Below are 7,760 nucleotides of genomic sequence, written 5' to 3'. Positions count from 1 at the left end.
ATGAAGATGCAACTGAATTAGGGCGAGCGCCTTCTGATCCTTGCGGATCTCTTCTGGAGTCCACTCGGCCTTCCTCTTTCTGAAACTATCCAGTGCCTCATCATAGTCATGAGTCTGCGCCAGAATCCCCCTCATCTTGACTTGCCATAGCGAGAACCGCGTGTCGTAGTTCAGCAGCGGAAGATCGAACTTCATCGATGTCGTCATGAACCCTAACAGCAACCAAAGCTCCGGTACCACTTGTTATGAACGACGTATAGGAATATGAAGTAAAGAATCAAACCACAGAGGAGACACACGATTTAACGTGGAAAACCCCTCCGATGTGAAGGGGAAAAACCACGAGCACCAGCCAGCAACAATCTCACTATCTCAAGAGTTTTGGGTTACACGTCTATGGCGGCTTACAAGAGAATTGAGTCTCCACGAAACCCTAGCAAGGGTGTAGGCCCAAGCCTCCGGCGACGGGCCTCCGCTTCGCTCCGTCAGAAGCCCGGCCTATATCCTGGAGTGAATTTGGAACAACTCCAACACCTAGTGTACGTATCCACCAAGGAGCCGGTGGTGTACAAAACCAACTTCGTCGGCGGCAAGACTGAGCGCCTGACGCCGCCGGGCCCGTATGATCTGAGCCCGGCGGTGTCGCCATGGGGGAAGATGGTGGCGGTGGCCAACTTCCAGCAGGACAGGTGGAATGGTGAGATCGAGAACCTCAAGACGAACATTGTGATCATGAACGTGGACCGGCGACCGCAGGGTGGCCGGGGCCTTAGGGTGCCAATCAAGGACGGCGGCTGGCTGACATGGGGGAGGGCAGCGACAATGTCATCTTCTTCCACCGAGGCTTCGAAACCACGCCGCCCTCCAACACCGCCAGGTGGGGCGTCTTCAGGTACGACATCGCCGCAGGCAAGGAGGAACGTGTGACGCCGGAAGGCATCGATGCCATGACTCCTGCGGCCACCAGCGAGACCAAGGTAGCCGTGGCGATCATCCGCGAGAAATCCAAGCAGGTAGTAATGAAGGTGGAGCGCGTGGTGACGTAGTACAGGCACATCGAGATCTTTGACACGGCGTCGCCGGGGCAGCCGCCGGTGACCATCACCCAGAAGACTGTCAGGACCAAGCTGGCAAAGAAGACGAGCACTACCGGAAACAGAAGGTAAGCCAAGTGCAATAGGGTTTGCCGAGTGCAATTAATCGGACACTCGACAAACAAACTCTTTGCCGAGTGTTGTAAAAAAAACACTTGGCAAAATAATTACACTCGACAAACGAGGAAAAAAAACACTCGGCAAAGTTCGACACTTAGTAAACTAGAAAAAAAACACTCAGCAAAACTAGGCACTCGGCAAAGAAATATGTTTGCCGATTGTAATTGTCTGGCACTCGGTAAAGAAATATGTTTGGCGAGTGTAATTATTTAGCACTCGACAAATAATTTCATTTTTTTTGTCCGGCACACGTTATGGAAAAGAAGGAAAAGAAGGAAAATAAAAAAAGGGTTTGCCGAGTGCCCCCAGTCTGGCACTCGGCAAAGATGTGGCTTTGCCGAGTGTTCCGATCCTACACTCGGAAAACTCGCAACCTTATAAACTCGCCCGGCCGCCACCCCCTCCCACCCACTGGCCTCCCCTCCCTCTCCCGGCGCCGCCGCCCCTCGCCTCTCTCCCTCTCCCGGCACCGCCGGCCCCTTCCCTCCCTCCGTCTCCCGCCGGAGCCCCCTCCCTCTCCCGCTGCTGCCGCCCCCTCCCCTCCCTCTCCCCGCGCCGCCCCCTCCCTCCCTCTCCCGGCGCTAGATCCAGTCAGCTCCGGTGGCCCGCTGCCTTCTCTCTCTCTCTCTCTATCTGTTCGTGTTAGTCGTCTCCTCCCCGTGGGGGCTCATGCTGATGGTCCTTCGCTCTGTTCCCGCAGGGGATCCGTTGTACCCAGAGCTCTGGTGCGCCTGCGCCGGCCCGCTCGTCACCGTCCCCCGCATTGGCGACCTCGTCTTCTACTTCCCCCAGGGGCACATCGAGCAGGTACATCTCCTCCTCCTCCCCTGCTCTTGCTCTGCTCCCCTGGAGCTTTAGCTTGCTCCCCTGCTCTGGGCGCTGATTTTGGGTGCTGGGGGCTCTCAGGTGGAGGCGTCCATGAACCAAGTCGCCGTGAACCAGATGCGCCTCTACGATCTACCCTCCAAGCTGCTCTGCCGCGTGATCAACGTCGAGCTCAAAGTTCCCTCCTCTTCCCGCTGTGTTTTTTTACCCGTGGCGGCGGCGGCAGTGTGGTGGTGGCGGTGGGCGTGGTGGCGGCGGCGGCGGTGGTTTTTTTTTATATTTTTCGATAAGTCTTTGCCGAGTGTCAGTTTTAGCACTCGGTAAAATCTTTGCCGAGTGCTCGACAAAAAACACTCGGCAAAGAAATATTTGTCGACTCTGTGTACGCTGAGTGCCGTTTGCTGAGTGTTCTGGAAGTGTAAGCCTCAAGATTGTCCGACAATAGGCAGGGATGGCGCGACAAGTGGCTGGTGGGCCTGCGATGGAAGACAGTATGGTTTAGTTGGCACTTTGGGCCTTGATTAGTTGGGCCTAGGAAAGGCGGTGGCAGGGCATGTATATAAGCCCATGTAACTGAGTGTTTGCGATCATCGATTAACTGAATCCCAAACTGAAACTCTGAACCTGTTGTTCGTCTCAACTGCCCCACTGCTGTTCTTGCTTCTGCCCCAAATTCCCTGCTAATCTCTACACCGAATTCTCTTCAATTCCAGTTATCCGTCTCGTTCTGATCCGGAACGTGACAAAGACGAGGCCTGAAGGAGACCACTACAATCCCTTCGTGCTCGACGGAGGAAGACGCGTCGGCTACCACCGCTGCTGAACCGACAAGCTACTCAAGGTCCAAAGGAGTACGACGAGCATCCAGTGGAGATTCGACAAGGTGCAGCCCCCGGAGTCGCACGCGGACGTGGGGCTCTTTAGGGTGACCGGCGTGTTCCCGTCCGTCTCCAAGAACGGCAAGAAGCTAGCCTTCGTGGACAACGAATTCAAGGCCGTGTGGCTCGCCGACAGTAGAGGCGGCCTCCGCGTGGTGTACAAGGTGAGGACGTCCAAGAGCGTCTTCTCCACGTCGTGGAACCAGAACGACGACCTGGACAAGCTCTATGTCTGCGAAGGGCCGGCCTTCTCCATCGACAAGCCGGTGCAGATCATGAGGAAACCCAACGTGTCCAGGGAGGACTACGAGAGCCTGGAGACCTTCCCGCTCACCGACGAGGTGTAAAACTACGCCTTCCCGTCCCCAACGCCGAGGGCACCAAGCTCGTGTTCCGGTCCATCAGGAACAGGGTGCCGGGAGGGGAGAGGCAGCACAAGAACCTCTACATCATAGACGCAGAGAAGGGAGAGGCCGCCGGCGTGGTGCCGCTCACCGACGGGGCGTGGACCGACACCCACTGCAGCTGGTCGCCAGGGAGGGCTGCGACTGGATCGTCTTCTCCGCCTCCGGCAGGCCAGAGGCAGACGTTGTCAAGGGCAAGTACCCAGGCTACTTCGCCGTGTACCTGGTGAACGCGAAAGACATCAAGAAGGGCCATGCCTGTGCCCGTGCGGGTGATCCACAGCGCACGCACCATCGCCGGGCACGTGAACCACCCCGTGCTCAGCCCGGACATGGCGAGCATCGTCTTCACCGCCGACCTCGCCGCGGTCTCCGCTGACCCCATCACCTTGCCGCACTTCACGCACTCGGTCAGGCCCTACGGCGACATCTTCTCCGTCCACCTCCGTGACACCACGGACATGGCCAAAAAGAAGGACATCCAGGAGTTCCACCGCATCACGCACAGCCGCTACTAGTACTCCACGCCGACGTGGACCGGTAGCGCCAACGACGAGGACCCCAACGCCAAGTGGAAGATGCTGGAGAGCTTGCCCAACTTCACGCCGTGGTGCCTGTACACAAACTTTCCTCGGACGGTTCCACGCCGGTAACTTCAATTCCCTTCTTCTCAACCCCTATCCTGTTTTGGCCAATCACCGTCGGCAACGACGGTATGCTGCATGTGACTTGTAACACCCTAAAAATTTCAATTTTGAAAATAGTTAAAATCCTTTAATTTTGAATATTTGTGCACATAAAATATAAAGAAGAAAATTTTTCATTATATTAATATTCATCATAAGGTTTAGAAACATTTTTGGTGCATTCATGCCTCTGCATTGGATTTATTATATTGTGTGTTTTGACAAAAATTCAAAATAAATTCAAATGCTTTTGAAATGAGTTTGAAAAGTGCTTTGAAACAAAAGAAAAGAAAAAGAGAATTGGAAAATAAAAGAGTTTAAAAAAATTTGTAAAGTTTATTTTTGAGAACCTACGAAGAGTTCTTATCCTATTTTTGAATCCAAAGTATATTTGAAATAATATTGGAATTCAATTTGTTTCATATTTGAATTTGGTTTTGGAATAAGAAAAGAAAATAGAAAAGGAAAAGAAATAAAGAAAACCCTCCTCTCTTCTCTTCTAGTCAAGCCGGCCCCTGCCTCTCTCTCTCTCTCGGCCCAGCTCAGTCCGGCCAGCTCTCCACTCCCTTGCCGCTCCCACGTGGGCCAGCAACCTCTGCAGCTCACTCTCCCTCTCTCCCCGCTGGCAGGCTCAACCAAGTGGCCCAGCAGACACCGCGTGTGGACGCCGCGTTGCCTTCCTTCTCTCTCTAGCTGACGCCCGATAGGTGAGCCTACCTTGTCAGTCGTGTCTCCTACCTCTTGTCCTCGCTCCAGACTCTGCTCCGTTTTGGAGTCTGCCACGCCCCTGTCTCCTCGGATTAGCGTGTGTTCCACGACCATCGCCCCCTTAAATACTGAGGCCTGCACCGCACCGCCTCCCCCAAACCCTAGAGCAAGCTCCGTCTCACCTTGAGTTAGTCGCAGCAGCTGCAACCCAAGCTTACCGCCACCAAGCTCATCTCGTCGTCTCGCAGCTTCGCCGCCGCCCCAAGCCACTCCCCGTTCTTCGATATGAGGTAAGAAGGCCTCCAGGTGCCTTAGCTCGCTCTATTCTGCCGCAGCGCCGCCGTCACCGTTTTGCCGAAGAACCGAGCCGCCTCCTCGAGCCTCAGCTCGCCCCTGCTTGCTCGCTGCCATCTCCGAACCCATAGCCGAGTCCGCCATTCCCTCCTCTATCTCCCTGTGCCATCCGTATAGCCAACAGCCGCCGGAATCACTGATTCGCTGAACTCCAACGAGCTTTTCTTGTCGTCGGCGATGGCAGCCGCCGCGCTGACTTTCCCCTCCGGCTGGTATTCACTCTCTCTCTCTCCCTCTTTATAATCTTGGCCGTCTAGTCTCAATCCAGCGGCTCAGATCAGCCCGTACCTCTTTGCCTTGGCACTTTTGCTAAAAACCCCCTCAGATCTTTAATTATAGAACCCGCCATCCTTGCTTTTAGTCTCAAGAGTCCATGTCTTTCTTCAAAATAGTATCCACAGTCCTTGGCCGGTTTCAAATTGGATTTTATTTATTTGAAATTCAAAAATTAAGTTCCATCTATTTACAAATTTGCCACTACCTTCGTTAGGCCATATGTTCTCCGTTTTAACTCCGTTTTGACCCGTTTAAGTTGTGTTAGCTGGTAGCAACGTAATCTACGTGTTAGTGGCATTGTTTAACATGTTCAAAGCTTTTTAATAAAATAATAATTTGATTAATCTATATATAGTTACTTTTTCAATTAAAAGTAACTTAGGGTTTCCACCTCTGTCTTTTGTAAACAAAATAAGATTAATCTTATGTTGGTTTCCTAATACAAATCTAATTTGGCTTAGTACAATTTAGGTACTTCTCTAAAATATCTTATATATGTTTTATATAATCATTAAAATAAATAAAGCTTATAGTTTCTTTTTAAAGCAAATTTATCGGTAGTTGTATCTTATTCACCATAGCTCTGATTAGCGTGCTTTTCACATCTGTGTGTTCGTAGCGACATGTAGAACATCTTTAAAACATTTTTACCTTATGATTGGTGTACTATTCTAATATAGCTGTGTATGTTTGTTCGGATGCTTGTGTGGTGCTTTTGTGATCATGTCCAGTCGGTGAGTTTTACGTGATGATCAAGAAGCAATTCTTTGGAGGTTACGAATCAACAGAAGAAGGATCTAAGTTTAAGGCAAGTATAGTATAGGATCTACCTTGTTACCTATTCACTTTAATATCACTTAATTCATATTGCATGTGTCTACCTTGTTGCCACTAAGGATATCCTAGCTACTTGATATCTTGTACCTTACACCATGGGTGATTTGCATTGGGTAGTATTATGCTAGTGCTCATGATAAATAACCATGATCTTGTAACTTGACTAATGGTATATGCAATAAACATTTAAAAGTTGTTTTTTAGCAACATGGAATCAAGAGGGCTAGAGCATTGGGTTTTTATAGTGCTCCAGTTTTCCTCCCTAAGGACTTATTTATAAGTGATCATCCGGGACTTACAGTACAACCATGAGGGCTACATGGCTCTGGCTTTAGTCAAGTATGAGGACCTTTTCTAGCTTGTTAGAGGTTACCTTTATGGCGCAAAAGGGGCTTGATGAGATGGGTATAAAACAACCTCTATTCCTATGAGTATAGCCGTGAAGGTATTGTGCCATTCGAAAGTGGGGTTCCTACATCTACTTGCCACCAAAACCTAGCGGCCCTAACTTGTTAGATGAATCTTTGAAAGACTTTATAGTGAACCCTGCTGACCTTCCTTGGAAGTGGATCAAGAGGTTGGCCACCTCGGGCGAAAGGGTAAATCACGACTCATGGGTAAAGTTGTACAACCTCTGCAGAGTGTAAAACTGGTATATCAGCCGTGCTCATGGTCATGAGCGGCCTTTGACTCCTTACTCAATAGATGATGAACATTGATGATACTGATGATAAAAATGCTCACTTAAGATTATTGTTTTTGCTATACATTATTCTTGTTTACATGATTATGTGGTTATTTGGGGGCTATTGCTGAACTTATTGCTACTCAATGGTTAAAAGATGACTCACTAAAAGCTAATCGCAGTAAACCAATGTCAGCCTTTTGAGCTTCATAACCTCATGTTATATTGCTGAGTACGACATGTGCTTATGCTTGCTTACGCTTGCTTTATTCTTTCCAATTCTTGGATAAAAATCCTGGATGGGTACCAGATTGCTAGAGTCTGGAGGAGTTAGGCTTCTGATCAACCAGTCAGTTATCCGTGTGAATTTGGAGTCTTCGCCTAAAGATCGGAGTTGTCATTCCGCTGTTTGCTATCTAAGGTTATATCTTTTCAACTAAGTACGTTATGTATTTAAGCATTGTCTTTTGATATTTCCTTCATTTGTAACTATATGTGAGATTTGACTTCCCACTACTGGAAATAGGGCCTTTGCTGAGTGCAAACTACTTTGCCGAGTGTCAAAAATCGGACACTAGGCAAAGACCTTATTTGCCGAGTGCCACACTCGGCAAAGAATTGCACTTGGCAAAGAATTCTTTGTCGAGTGCCGGGCACTCGATAAAAAAAGGGCACTCGACAAAGGACTTCTTTGCCGAGTGCCAGGCTCTTGGCAAAAGCACGGCACTCGGCATAGGCTGCCCCACGTAACGGTGTTCGGCCACGTCCTTCTTTGGCGAGTGCCTGCTGTTAGGCACTCGATAAAGATTTTTTTTTTGAAAATACTTTGCCGAGTGCCCCTGACACGGCGCTCAGCAAAGATTCAATATTTTTTTTGAAATGTCTTTGCCGAG

At 49.9% G+C, this 7,760-nt stretch overlaps 1 pseudogene; it reads left to right on the top strand.

Annotated features, from left to right (window-relative positions):
- The first annotated feature begins 543 nt into the window (after window positions 1-543).
- LOC136480663 (uncharacterized) lies at window positions 544-3,974 on the top strand (annotated as a pseudogene).
- Window positions 3,975-7,760: the final 3,786 nt, after the last annotated feature.

The sequence above is a fragment of the Miscanthus floridulus genome, chromosome 9 (genome assembly GCF_019320115.1).
Source record: "Miscanthus floridulus cultivar M001 chromosome 9, ASM1932011v1, whole genome shotgun sequence".
Taxonomy (NCBI): Eukaryota; Viridiplantae; Streptophyta; class Magnoliopsida; order Poales; family Poaceae; genus Miscanthus; species Miscanthus floridulus.
The sequence above is the reverse complement of the archived record's forward strand: the minus strand, read 5'-3'. Positions and strand labels throughout refer to the sequence as shown.